Below are 14,930 nucleotides of genomic sequence, written 5' to 3' on the forward strand. Positions count from 1 at the left end.
AACAGTGGGTGTATAGACATGTGTATATGTGTATTTTAATCTAGATTCCTCTAGGAAAAGAATGGTACTAAGTCTGAAATGAAAGTTCTGTCAAGCAGAGCAAAATTATTAACAAAAAATAATACACAAAGGAAAAAAATAGGAAAATCATTTGTAAAAATTTCAAAACAGCTTTATTTGGAAATATAAACAGACTCAGAGTTGCAAGAATTATAGAATATTTTCAGAGCCCTATTAAAGGCATAAGACCATGTACTTACTACAATAAATGTCAGCTTACTTTTTAACTTAAACTAATATGTAAGAGGGGTAGCTGAAAGCAGACCATGGAGATTTAAACTATATGGCCTTATGGTAAATAATAAATTCAATACATTTGATTATTTTTAAAGCTTTCTGAGATTTATAGGTTTTGTGAAACAGCTAGTTACATCAAATTGACATAAGAATCTGTTCATGTAAAAATACTTAAATACATTTAGCTTTCAGTGTTATATAATTTTTTACTTGGAAAAAGAAATCTCTACATTAGAATTTTAAGTATTTGAATTAAATCACCATTAAAAATTGAGTTTTTTTTTCCTAAGTTGTTCAAAAATGCACTGGGAGAAAAATATCATAAAATGTACGTGGGTGAGAGATAAAAGATTTTGTATTAGTTACCAACTTAAGAAACTGCCTCATTAGCAAACTTTGGCAGCATAGAAATTCACAAATATAAAGCTGAATAATCAGCCTGAATGTCTGGTGGTTGCATTCAGGACTCTCTTTTATTATCCAAATAAAGGAAGATGAAAACACTATTGGGTGAAGATGAAATGAGTTCACTTCTGTAAAGTTGAAGTATTCCCAACATGTAGTAAACACCAATAAGTGTTTGCTTTTATAATTAATGTTTTACGTGTTACAATACAGATTTCAGAAAAAATGTTAGAGCATGGATCCCTAGAGTTAACAATAGTGTTCTCTTATAAGTCTAGTAATTGGTAAGTTAATCAAATTAAACTGATCTCTTTACTCCAAGCTTCCATAGAATATATGGGACAAATTTTAATTCAACTACACATTTATTATTATTATTTTACATCTGAAAATCTGTTGACATATAACACAGCTTACATTCCATGTTGCACAGAGTAAATCCTTGATTATCCAAGAGCTGGTTATTAATCTCTGCAATATTAATCAAAATCTTTGAAACACATGTTTAGCTAGGGACTCTATGTTCATTAACATTGCAAAGGAAAGAATGTAAGTTATAACTCTGATATAAACACTTTTATTCTCAACCATGTAAACTAGTGACTATATATAATTTGTTATTTTTAATTTAAAAGGAAATGAATGGTAAAATCTCCTTTTTTTCAGTTTGTGGAACCTCAATTTACTTAAAGTCGAAACCAAACTTAAACCAACATAGCAACTCTTTTTCATGAATAATGGGAGATTTCAAAGGAATGACTCAGTTATGGATAAGGACAGTCTTTAAGTAAACTAGAGAATGAGCCAGACCTCGTTCGTGTCCTCAGGCAGGTGCATGGTAAGTGATTCTGGTCAGATATTATCTCACTACAGCTTTCAGCTTTACAGTAAGTCACTCAAAGGGTACACTCAGACCATCAAAATGATGTAATCAATTCAAAAATCCACTTTAATTTTCTAACTTGATTTCTTTGTCTATAGTCACTTTAATCACAACAGGATTTTAAATCAATTTCAGAAAAATAGTAAGGAGGCCACTATCTCATTCTAAGATGTAAATCACTTCTAGATAAAATCTACTGTATCCTATAATGTGAATATTAAATTGGGCTGTGTACAACAGGGTGTACACAGTTCATTTGTTGCATCTTTACTTTTTTAACAGTCTCTTATCTTTACAATGCAATATAATGTTAAATACAATTGGATCTTTTTCTAAGCAAGGAATAAGCCAATAAACTGCACTGTTTTGAAAAAAAAATATTTAATTCAAAGTCTGGCTCACTCTCATCAATACCTAACATATGATTTTGTTGTCTGTATCAATAACTGAGCATTCATTTGGATGCTGATAATTTCTTGTTTTTAAATTGCCAATATCTAATTAGGAAGATGCAAATGATTTTTGCTTTGTGTTGTGTTTGTTAATGTTTGTGGTATTACAAATACTAAATAGAATGTGGGAAACTCTTATAATATTTGCTCTTTTTTTATTTCCTATTCATTCCTTCTGATTCTATGTTCAATAGCAGTCTTGCAAACATTTCTAAGTGTATAATCTCAAGGTAGAAATACAGTGACTATATCAAATTATAGGAGGAAAATTTGTATTAGTTTCATTCTTCATTGAAATACATTTAGTAATTAATTACCCAGAACATGGTAGGTATTAAGCTCTGAGTCAATATGTGAAAGAATGATCAATGAAACATGGAATTTTTTAATGTATGTGAACCACCTAGAGCTGTATTCTTTATTCAATTACATTTCCCATTATTCTCAGTTTATGTATAAATTTTAAGTATATATTAAATATCATCGATCTTCTTTTTTAACATTAAATAGTCAGCATATGGGTTGTGCTGAGCCTAAAAGGTAAGTGTTCAACAGACTAAAAATAAAATCGTGTTGCATCATGATTTTCCTCATGGGAGTGCGGGCACATCAACAACTATACATCCAGATGCATCATTGTGTCAGCCAAATCACTTATTTTAAAAAAGAAATTCTTTGTCCTCACAAAAAAGTAAAGGCTTTTTAAAGGCAAGAGAAAGATGTAGATTTTTAACATTTTTTTGTATTTTAACAGATGTTTTGGATTAGCAGATAAAGTAATTAAATTTGTGGGACACCTCTGTGCATTTCTCTTTTACAACTACCCGCTGAGGTAAATAAAAGCAACTTCAGTGCATGTTTCATGGCTCTGAGAAGGAGTATCTTATGTTCTTTAACTAAACAACTTAGATTCCATGATTACCATTACAACTAAGAGCTTGACAACGTGTTAAAGACTCTCTCCTTAATGTCCTTATACATGATCTGAGAAAATATCAGCTCTGGTTTAACACACTCCTGTAGGCCTTTTCCATGTTTGAGAATTGCTGTCACCCTATAGACTCATGGTGAGGACCAGAGTTGGAACCTGCACACTGCTGAATGGTCTTGTTATATCTCCTTTGCCAGAGTTCTAGCCACCCAACATTTTCACTTTAAAAATTCCACTAAGTTTTCTGCAACCTCTAAATAACACAGACCACACAGAAAGAAACAACACATACAAATGCACTGTGCTATTTCCTAGTCTTGATTGTGACATCAGATGGGTTTTCATGGTGGCCACAAAACTCCGTGTAGCCAGGAGGATTCTAAGGTTGAGTTTGGAAGTGAGGACAGAGGGAAGTGCTGTCCTCTGAATCCATGATTTTGGCCTCCAGCCCATCTGTGGTCTCCAGGCCAGCTTGACCACTGAGATCTGTACATTGTGAGGCATGAGGCCTCTCTTAATATTGGTTTGGCCAAAAAGATCGTTTGTTTTTTTTCCATGTGATGTAATCCGAGATTCCCATTGCATCTGCTGCTTCTTTCACCTATGTTGGGAATTGCAGGAGAGGACAGGTGGTTGTTACCAACACAGTTACCAAATCATTATCAAATCCCTTTAAAAAATGCTCTAAAGGCCAAAAGTTAAGAGCTTCTGGTTACATAAACATGAGCATTTCAAAAAGGAAAATCTTGAATTGCCCTTATTACCTTCAAATACCTAAATCTATTCTTGATTACATACAATGGAATGAAATCGACCCTAGAAGTTCATCACCGTTTAGAGCTTCTTCCTTTTGGTTTTTGTTTATTTTTACTTTTTCTAGATTGTTTTCTTGCTCATAGTTGGATGTGGAAAACATTTTACATGTGAGACTACTTGTAAGTAGCTTGATGTTCTACTACTGATAAAATGTTATGCAGTCATTGTGTGACCAAGTCTTAGAAAGCCCTCTTTGAGTAAATGTGTATGATAATGGGACCAAGAAATCCTAGAGATTCCATGTTGACAAAAATATAAATGATATGAGTTTCTTAAATAATAGACCTGATAAATGTGGATCTCTTTACCACTTTCACATGAATCTCAGAAAACAGATAACTCATCTGGAAATGTTTATTTCTAATTTAAAGAAGAAAACAAAAGCAAAGCCATTTTATTTCCCATTTTTAATGGCTCATTAGTGTCTAATTTGGAAGTCCCATTCTACACCATATCAAAGAGAATGTACACTTGTTGCTCACTAAATTTTAGAGCCAGTATAATTTTCTTTCAAACAATTGCATAGGATTTTGAAAATTTCTTTCTTTGTCCCTAAAGTATCATGGCTAAGGTGCTTAAAGTATAAAACACACTGGGGTCAAAACCATGGAGTCCCCAGGAGTGAGGAGCTATACTTTCACCTTCTTGGGGATTCCATTTGAGGTCCAAAATGGCACTTGAATGCCTCAATAAGGCAAATGATTGTGAGGTTCTGCATATAAGAAAAGCTCTTTCATGACAACTACTGTTTCCACATCAAATACATCACTGCTCTGTAAGAAGGACCCTGTCTCAAATGCAGCACACAAAGTAGATCTCTGCTGTCAGTGTCAGGAAATTAGAAGCCTATCTGAGCACTGGTGGTTGTACATTTTAATCTTGGATCTGTCCACAGTACACCTGAAACAAATTCGTCCAGGACATTTATTCTACTTCCATTACATATATTAGTGATTTTTAGCGTATTTTTAACTCATTTTGGAATACACTCTTTTGAAATACCATTTGATTATAAGTCCTAGAGCATATGTGAATTTATCTATGTCAACTCTAAAATTAGAGTATTTACATATCATTTATATTTTATGATTTATTTCTAAATTATTAAGAATTGTGTTTTAAATTTATATATGTACACATATATGAATTTAAAATACAATTATATAAAATATATTATAGACAATATAATATATACTATATAATATAATATTATAATATATATATTATAATATAATATATAATATATATATTATAATATAATATATAATATATATAATATATACATATATATGTCAGTAAACTGGTAGGGATATTTTGCCTCTGTGCACCTATTATACTACTTACACTTTCCCTAAAGAGTTTATTAGATGATAACAGCATAACACAAAATTTAAAATGTACATTTTAAAATACATGCATGATAAAACATGGTAGACTTAATTCTTATTTAGTCAAAACTTTCAATGATCCGTTTTTCAACTACTAGTATTTCTTGCTCTTCATTTTACTCTCTTTGTTCTCTTCTTATTCTATTTTTTTTAACCATTTCTTCCTGCTTCAATTTTCTCTTCCCAACATAAAATATATTACAGAAAATGTTTACTCTTGAACCCAGGTCTACTCTTTGTACCCTTTTATTCAAAAAATTTCATTCATTTTGATGGCTCTTGGTTTACTGCTTCAAATTTATGTATCTACATCTGGCCTCTCTCCTGATTTCCATTAGTTCAGACTACTTGTAGGATATCTTCATTTGGATGCCCTTCTATCAACTTGAATCCATCTTTCCTCCAAAACATGCTATTGCTCTGGACTTTTAAATTTTCATTTTTGAAGTGATTATTTTCCCATCTTTCACCTTTAAATTTTTGTGACCATCCTGGACTCCTTGCTAGTTCTCATTTTTACCCTCATATTTCTACTTGCTAAGTTCTTTTCAATTCCCTGTGGAACTAGTCCAAAGTAGGATCCTCATACCCTTACACCCGGAGATCTCCAATATTCTAAATGCTTCCCTGCCCCTTTATTCAACCCTGCAGAGAAATTTCAGGAACATATTATTGGAAGATGGCTTTGTACACTTAGTTTCCTCAGCCCCCATACCAAAGCCTTCAAGAACAATTCAGCCAGTGCCTGGTACCTACTGTGCTTTGTGCTGGTTTGTTCAGTACTTGTATTCTCAGACATCTGCAAATTTTCCAAGTTCCTCAGGAATCCCTGTGACTTTTCAGTTCATCTGAAAGTTGATAATAGTTTTCTATAAGAGGTTAATTAAATGCCTATTTTTACATTTTTTTTTTCCTGTGTGCTCATGTTAACTTTCAAAATTTGCCAGTCTTTAAATAAATATACATTTTAAATTTTATTATGTGTTAGCATGTCATTAAATCCTGTCAACATTTTATTGACTTCCCTGACATTTAATACATGTTCCCATAAGCCGTTTTCCTAATATTTTCTACTTTTCTTTAACTAGCAATTTAATCCTGATTTGTACACTCTGACAGTGCCAGTGGGATCCATATAATTTTTGCAATCCATATGGTTAGCTACAGGCATACCCCATTTTACTGTACTTCACTTCATTGCACTTTGCAGATACTATATTTTTTGCAAAATTGAAGGTTTGTGGCAACTTTGTCTCCAGCAAGTCTGTTGGCCCTATTTTTTCAAGTGAGCATTTGCTCACTTCATGTCTCTGTGTCACATTTTGGTAATTCCTGCAATACTTCAAAATTTTTCTTGATTATTGTATTTGTTATGGTGATCTGTGATCCATGACCCTTGATGTTACTATATTGTAAATATTGTAATTATTTTGGGGCACCACAAACTGTGCCCTTACAAGACAGAAAACTTACTCTTTAAATGTGTGTGTTCTGACTGCTACCCCCCATCCCATCTCTCTCCCTCTCCTCTGGCCTCCCTACCCTCTGAGACACAATAATATTGAAATTAGGCCAATGAATAACCCCACAGTGGCCTCTTAAGTGTTCAAGTGGAAGGAAGAGCCTCATATCTCTCTTTTTAAATCAAAAGCTAGAAATGATTAAGCTTAGTGAGGAAAGCATGCTGAAATCCAGGACAGGCTAAAAGCTAGGCCCCTTGTACCAAAGTTAGTCAAGTTGTAAATGCAAAGAAAAAGTTCTTGATGAAAATTAAAAGTGCTGCTCCAGTGAATACATGAATGACAAGAAAATGAAACAGCTTTACTGCCAATATGGAGAAAGTTTTAGTCGTTTGGATAGAAGATCAAACCAGCAGAGCAAGACCCTAACTCTCTTCAATTCTATGAAGGCTGAAAAAGGTAAGGAAACTGCAGAAGAAGAATTTGAAGCTATCAGGTGTTGGTTCATGAAATTTAAGCATAGAAGCCATGTCTGTAGCATAAAAGTGCGAGGTGAAGCAGGAAATGCTGGCGTAGAAGCTGTATCAAGTTATCCAGAAGATCTAGCTGAGATAATTCATGAAGATGGCTACACTAAACCAACAGATCTTCAATGTAGAAGAAACAATCTTATATTGGAAGAAGATGCCATCTGAAACTTTCATAGCTAGAGAGGGAAAGTCAATGCCTGGCTTCAAATCTTCAAAGGACAAGCTGAAAATAGGTAAATATGTGAATACTTCAATTTAGAAATGACTGAAAGTGTGTGAATGTTGCTGGCATTGTAGAATTTTAATAAAGAACTGTGGAATGTTTGCTTCTCTCTCCCAAAACACAATTTAAAAGCTTGATAAAACTGAAGAAAAAATATATTGTTTGGAGGCATTGGCAAGCAAAGATCAACATTTCAAAGCGAAGAAAACAGCAGTTGTACCCACATTAGCCTTCTTTTCCCCCCCTTGAGGCATTTGTCTATTCAATGCAGGGATAACTTAGGATGAGCAGAAAGTGGGTTCTTTGAGTTGTTAACAATTGTATGGGTCTGAGGAGAAAAATGTTGGAGTTTGAAGCTGCCAAGCTACTGGGAAGGGCTGAAGTATCTAGGGAAAGACAAGACAACAGGGAACTGAGCCTCAAATTCCATGTAATTTACTCTTGATTCACTCTGTGGATGCAAAATATGAGATGGCTAGAAAGCATACAAAAATAGCGGAAAGGAGTCTAAAAAGTTGAGAGGAGATTTGAGCAGTTACATAGCACTAGGGAGGCAAAGATTTGAGTTCATGATAAATGCCAATGAAGTGACACTCTATTAAACACCCTAAGGCTTCAACTGAGAACACAGGAATTCCAAATTCTTGGAGTAACAGCACAGATAAACTAGACCAGCCTTAACGATGCACGTATAATTTTTTAATGCACAGTGTCTGGTATTCAACTAAACTTTTGTTTGTAAAAAAGAGGAAAGAAACACAGTATTAGAAGAAAACTGAATCACAAAGAGACATATGGAACACAGTTAAGAGTTCTAACATATATGTCCTTTAGGTCGAAAAAAGGATAAGAAAGAAGGTAATAGGAAGAGATATTTTTAAAAGTATTGGCTGATCACTTTCTAAAACTAATAGTAAGTTCAAGCAGAAAGCAAGATTAAAAACAGCCCACCACCACCACTAGAACAACAATAACAACAGCAAAAACAGTGTCCACTAAAGAAAAAATGCACAACCTAAAAGTTGTGAGTTATATTTTATTTGGGGGACTTACAGAGGACCCCAGGAGACAGCCTCTCAGATAGCTTCCAGGAACTGCTCTGAAGAAGCAAGGGAGGAGCAAGGATATATAGGAGTTATTGTTGGAAAAAAGAACATGTAGTGGAACATCAAAAGATTACTGCTAATCAAACAAAACAGACATTGAAGTTAAAGATTTTAGCGTTTTTCTATGCATGGGAAGATGCAGTAATCTGGGCTCATTAAAATCATTTCTTAGACATGCATCTTAACTACCTAGGGCTAGTATCCTGTTTTTCTCCGTCTTGAATTCCCCTCAAGGTGCTCCCCCAGGGGCTGCTGCAGTGGCTGATGGCTTGACTTGGGCAACATACATTCATCATTTATTGGAATGGCAGGCAACATTCTTGGTTTACTGAAAAATCAAGTGACATTTTTTTGTCTGCAACATAAGCCTTAGAAAATGAGAGTTGAGTTTTGAAAAAAAATGTGATATGAAAATATTGTGAAAAAGAGAAAAATTCTGATTACTTATAGAGGATCATTGATAAGACAGAGTTTAGTTCTCAATAGGGATGATGGAATCTTTTTGATGACAGACAGTGGAATAAGATTTTTTAAGCACTGAGTGATAATAACTGCTAGCCTATAATTTTATATCCAGTGAATATATTTTTCAAAAAATTAATTCAAAATTAACATGTATTCATAGACTTAAATATGAGATTCAGTGGTCTATGGAGCCATAATAAGGAAATACTGCAGATAGTTCTTTAAGCTGAAAATACATTATCATGGATGGAATCATGAAAACAAGAAAATATAAAATATTACAATGGTAAATATGTGGATAAATGTAAATTAATATTAACTAGTAATGTAGTTGGAGACCAAATATATGTAGAATTATAATATGTTAAAATAATAGCATAAATGCAAATCAAACCACAATGAGATGCCCCTTCACTGTCATTAGGATATCTATTATGAAAAAAAAAAAAGAAAGAAAGAAAAATGAAAATAACAAGTATTGGTGAGGATATGGAGAAATTGGAACACTTGTGCATCACTAGTGATAATGCAAAATGGTTCAACTGCTATGAAAAACAGTACTTCAATTTAAAAAATTAAACATAGAAGTACCGTGGGATCCAGCAATTCCACTTGTGGATATATACACAAAAGACTCAAAAGCAGGGACTTGAATAGACATTTGTTCATCAGCATTCATGGCAGCATTACTCACAATAGTCAAAAGATGGAAACAACCAAAGTGTCCATTGACAGGTGAATGGATAAACAAAACGTGGTCTATACATACAATGGAATATTATTCAGCCTTAAAAAGTGAAATTCTGATACATGCCACAACATGGATGAACCCTGAAGACATTATGCTAAGTGAAATAAGCCAGTCAAAACAGGAAAATATTGTATGGTTCCACATATATGAAGTACGTAGAGTAGTCAAATTCATAGAGATAGAAAGTAGGTTACAGGTTACCAGGGACTGTGGGATTCAGAGAATGGGGAGTTATTGTTTAATGGATACAGAGTTTCTGTTTGGGATGGTTAACAAGTGCTGGATATAGATGGTGGTGATGGTTGCACATTAATGTGCCTTAATACTTAATGCTAATGAACTGTACACTTAAAATGGTTAAAATGGTAAATTTTATGTTATGTATAGTTTACCACAATTAAAAAATAAAACACAGCACAAAAGAAGGGACCTGTGCAATTGAGGTTAAACTGCTCTAAGTTCCCCTCTTCAACTAATAAATGGTAAAATGTTGCTCTAAGAAAGGTACTAAAAAGTCAAAGATGTGTTTAAGTTCAGGATAAACACAAAAATAATAATAAAAATATTTACCCATCAAGGAAGTAGAAGATGAATTTGACTATTAAAAAGGAAATAAGTGTGTGAACCAAATAAGCCATTAATGAAAAAATGAATAAGAAAGGAAAATCAAACAAATGAAACAACTAGAAAGTAGAATGATGGTTTTTTTAAACTCAGATATAATATTTAGATTACATATAAATGGAATCAGATAATATTCTGAGTAAAAGACAAAATTATCAGACTGAATATATGAATAAAAGGAAACCAGATCATATACACATACTGATATCAAAGAGATAAAAAGATACAGTTTTGCAAACACTAACAAAAGGATAAAGCTGTAATTTTCTAACATCAGAAAACATAGAGGCTAAGATAAGATATACTAAGAGATCTAGACGGGGATTTTTACAGTAATAACAAATCTAAGTGTAGGGATATAGGAGGACCCTGTTTATGCTGCCCTTTCTGTGGAAACCAGGATGCCTAATGATAAAACCTCAGGGCTCAAACCATGGAAGCGATCATATCTGGACCGTGCTGAACCTCGTTGCCCAACAGGACCAGACATCACACGGTGCCCTACAGCAATGAACCAAGGCCTCCATGGGAAGCAGGTGTGTGGACCACTGCAGGGTAGCCTGGCAATCTGGTGCACCAGACCTTAATATTGGAGGAGAGAAACGATACAACAACTTACCACATCTAGCCCATGACCTTATGGGACAACTTATTGGACCTTTATGGAAAGCCTGTTCATATAATATAGAAAAAGTCCTGTCAAATTCCCTCCACTCTCCAAACTTTAAAAAGGAAACTTGCTACAGCTACACCTTCTGACATATGATAAGGTAGAGTTACAAATCACAGGTACAGCCTGGTACAGAAATGTCTTTTTTTTTTTTTTTGCCACACCGCGCTGCTTGCGGGATCTTAGTTCCCCGACCTGGGATTGAACCCCGGGCCCCATGCAGTGGAAGCGCAGATTCCTAACCACTGGACCACCAGAGAATTCCCAAGAAATATCTTCTTTTGGAAATGGAGTTGTTGGGCCATCTCTAGAACTGAATCCGGAACTACACATCCACAGGGGTTCATAGATTATAGGAGATGGGGCAGAAGGTACTAGGAGGGAGAGAGCTCTGTGCCAGACTGGTAATATTTAGAAGACATTTCATGTTTAACCCTTGTTTGTGTGTGCATTTTATTCCTTGTTTCTGTGTATATTGACAATGCGATATCCTAATGTCCAAAACATTTTAGAAGGACAGATAATAAAACAACCTCTTTATAAATGTTCTTTCGTTAGTTTGTTAGGAAGGATTGCCTTCAGAGAGCGACCTTTGTTAATTCTCCTCTTGGAGCTGGACTCATTTGTGTGCTAGTCATTGGGATGGTAAAGGAAGAAGAGGAGAAAGGGTGAAGGGCAGGATGTCCCATGTGCATCTTTTGGTAAAGTGCATGTATTTATTGTGGACAGAGTTCATCCTTCGTTTTGTAACATCTAAGCTTTTAAAATATCTTGAGTTTACAATGCATGATAAAATGTAGAGCTAGTAAATAAAGAAACCTGAAACATCCCTTTTGTTATAGTTCATAGAAAAGAAACACCTTGGATAAGGCATTTGTGGACCACCTTTGAGCAGTAAACATTAGGAATTGTTCACTGGGTTGACAGCAGTGGGACAGAAAGAAGCACAAGGGAAGTGAGACACTCAGACGTACTCATACTTACTTTCTGATTTTAATCGTTGTATGTGTGTATTTCTTGGCTGAAGTATATAAATGTATTACTAAATAATTCAATTGAAACCTACTTTTGCTACTATTTTAATAATATATTTGATAATTCTCTTGGAGGCATTATACTTACTATATTCTAGTTCTTTATGTGTCATTTGAAATTGAGCACTAAAGGAATGCAGTAATTTGTTGTAACTCAACCAATATCTTTGTCCAGATGTCTAATACCATACTATGAATTTTTTTGCCCCAATGAGAGGCAGGACTATATTTTTGCCCCGAGTAAACTGGTATAGTATATTCTTAGTTATCAAAATACTCATTGCTTTCAGAGCTTAAATAAATATTTTTGATGTGTGGTAAAGCATGATATACTGTACCATCTCAACCACATACAAATGTATGCTCAGTTGTGTGTTTATACACACAAGGGCTAAGCCAGATGCTTCAGTACTTAAACTACAAATAACTTATGATTACAAATTATTTTTCTTATTTTTTTAAAAACACACATATTGACTTTTTAAAGCTTGGGGTAATGTTATAGAAAACAAAAAGTTCATCAAGAGTCTATAACATTTCTGAATTTATATATACCCAGTAATATAATGTCAACATGCATAGAGTGGAAATATGAAAAATAAAAGGATAAATAGACAAATCCCTAAAAATATTGGAAGGTTGAGGATACCTGTCTGAGTCAATGAGAGATAGTAGACAACAACAGCCAATAGAAAATGGATGGATAGACTGAGTAAAGGTCACTTTTATCAGTGTGTGTGAGCATCATCCAACCTGCTGAGGTGCTGAACAGAACAAAATGGCAGAGGAAGGGCCAATTTCCTCTCTCTACTTGAGCTGGGACATCCATCTCCTACCCTCAGACATTGGCACTCCTGGGTCCTGGGTCTTTGGTCTTTTCTGTGTAGTCCCGTGTTTAGACCTTTGTGGTTTGTAAAGGATTCTGCTAAGTCAGGTAGGCTCTGAACTATAAAGTCACCTGTTACTATTCAAACCTTATATAAAGGGTCTTCAGCCTTCGGTTATACCACATTTAGACATTGGCCAGAGGACAGCTGCTTGTGGCAGTTTGATCATAGCAAGAGGCTTTCGGTAAATGCAGTGCTACCGGCATTAGTTATTAGGAGTAGAATACATCAATTTTGAAGCTACCTGCCATCTCCAACCTCTTCTTTCGTATTTAGAACACTTCCCCCCTCCACTGGCAGACAATGTAAGAATGTAATGAGGGCAGTAGATGCCTTGATATCTGGGAAGGAAAGGTAACATGGAAGTAACTGGTTTGAGGTTGGAGGTCAAGAAGAAGAGAATGATGAAATCGAGAGATGAGTGGAAAAGTAAAGGATGAAAAAATAAGATACCTAATATTAAAAATCTTATGAGTATCAGCTAATATCCTTTCTTTAAGGCAGCCGTGCTAACCTCCAAATGACTTCAGAGGAAAACGTGAGCCAAATAATTTATTGACAAACATAGCTTGAAATAGGGACACGAGCAGAACAATAGCACGTCTATGCATTCAGTAAACATGGGCTTTATATTTTTCAAATGTAATTTTCTTGGAAACAAACTGCATCAAGGTCTTCATGTTGCTTTTAATGCCGACTTTTCATTTCCCATAGACCTGTCTGGATCACTCTATAGTGTAATCTTTGTGCCATTCTTAACATGTCACTGGTGCTGATTACCTTTTTAACCTTCATTTCTCCTCTCAAAACTAATTAGACTTACAGTTAGAAGTAGTGAGAGAGCAGTCACTTTTATAAAATATCTGGTATTATTTTTGTAGTAATGAGTGTTAGTTTGACCCAGTGGGGAAACTTTGAGGCAGGTGTACGTTGCAGCCAATGTTTCAAATTCTGAACGTTTATTTTACTCCTTGGGTGTTTATTGAAATAAAAAACTATATATTTGGTTGGTACCTTTGAATCCTTAAATTATGATATTTTAAAACGTACGATTCGATCATAATGTTGAGAATCATCTTTCTGTCCTTTATAAGAATTACCATTTGATTGGAATTGCACTCAGTATTGAAATGTACATTGTGACACAATTTAAACCAATAGACAAAAAAATGTGCAAGATGGAGGTTTTTCAATTTTACTTTGATTTCATGATTATCTGTTTGTATCTTATGACAATGCACCGTAGATTGTATAGTGGAGAACTGACGTGAAAAGTCAAACTGATAGTATTGCTTCTGTGAGAATGAAACTCATATAGATGTATCGCAGTCCTTGCAATTACAACCATTTTAAGAAAGGTGTTTGAGAAGAGTCTTTTAGGGGGAAAAAAAGCATCAGTACCATATTTATTGGGAGCCTGAGCACCACTAGTAAGTGATTAAGTCACAGCATTGAGAAGTCTTAAAGCAATTAACCTTACCAAATATTATGTATATGAGCACTATTTGTCGTTGTTGCTGCTGTCTCAATAAGAGCACATCTTAAATCTTTGGGGTAGTTATGGTAATAATAATAATAACTTGTAAATACCATTTAATATCTTCCAGTCACTACTATAAGTGGTTAACATTCTTTAACTGATTTAAACTTTAAAAATTCCCATCCTGTAAACAAAACTGTTGAGATGTAAAGAAGTTCAGAAGTTTATCCAAAGTCATGTTTCCTATGACATTTTGTATCCTGGTTTTGAGACCAGGTAGTGTTGGTCCAATTTCTCATTTACCTCTAAATGTGGGTCCACAGTCAGAATGGATTGTCACTTTTTTTCTTCATAAAACATTTTTAACATTTGTTCTCTTTTACTGGGTTTCTCATATTTTTGTCATAGATTTAACTTTATCTGGTCCACATATTTCAAGCCATCAGCTGAGAAATTATGAGCCAATATTTTAAATTTGTGAATATATTATTATTTCAGCATGAAGATACAGGAGAAAAATCTTAATGG

The sequence above is a fragment of the Physeter macrocephalus genome, chromosome 8 (assembly GCF_002837175.3).
Source record: "Physeter macrocephalus isolate SW-GA chromosome 8, ASM283717v5, whole genome shotgun sequence".
Classification (NCBI taxonomy): Eukaryota; Metazoa; Chordata; class Mammalia; order Artiodactyla; family Physeteridae; genus Physeter; species Physeter macrocephalus.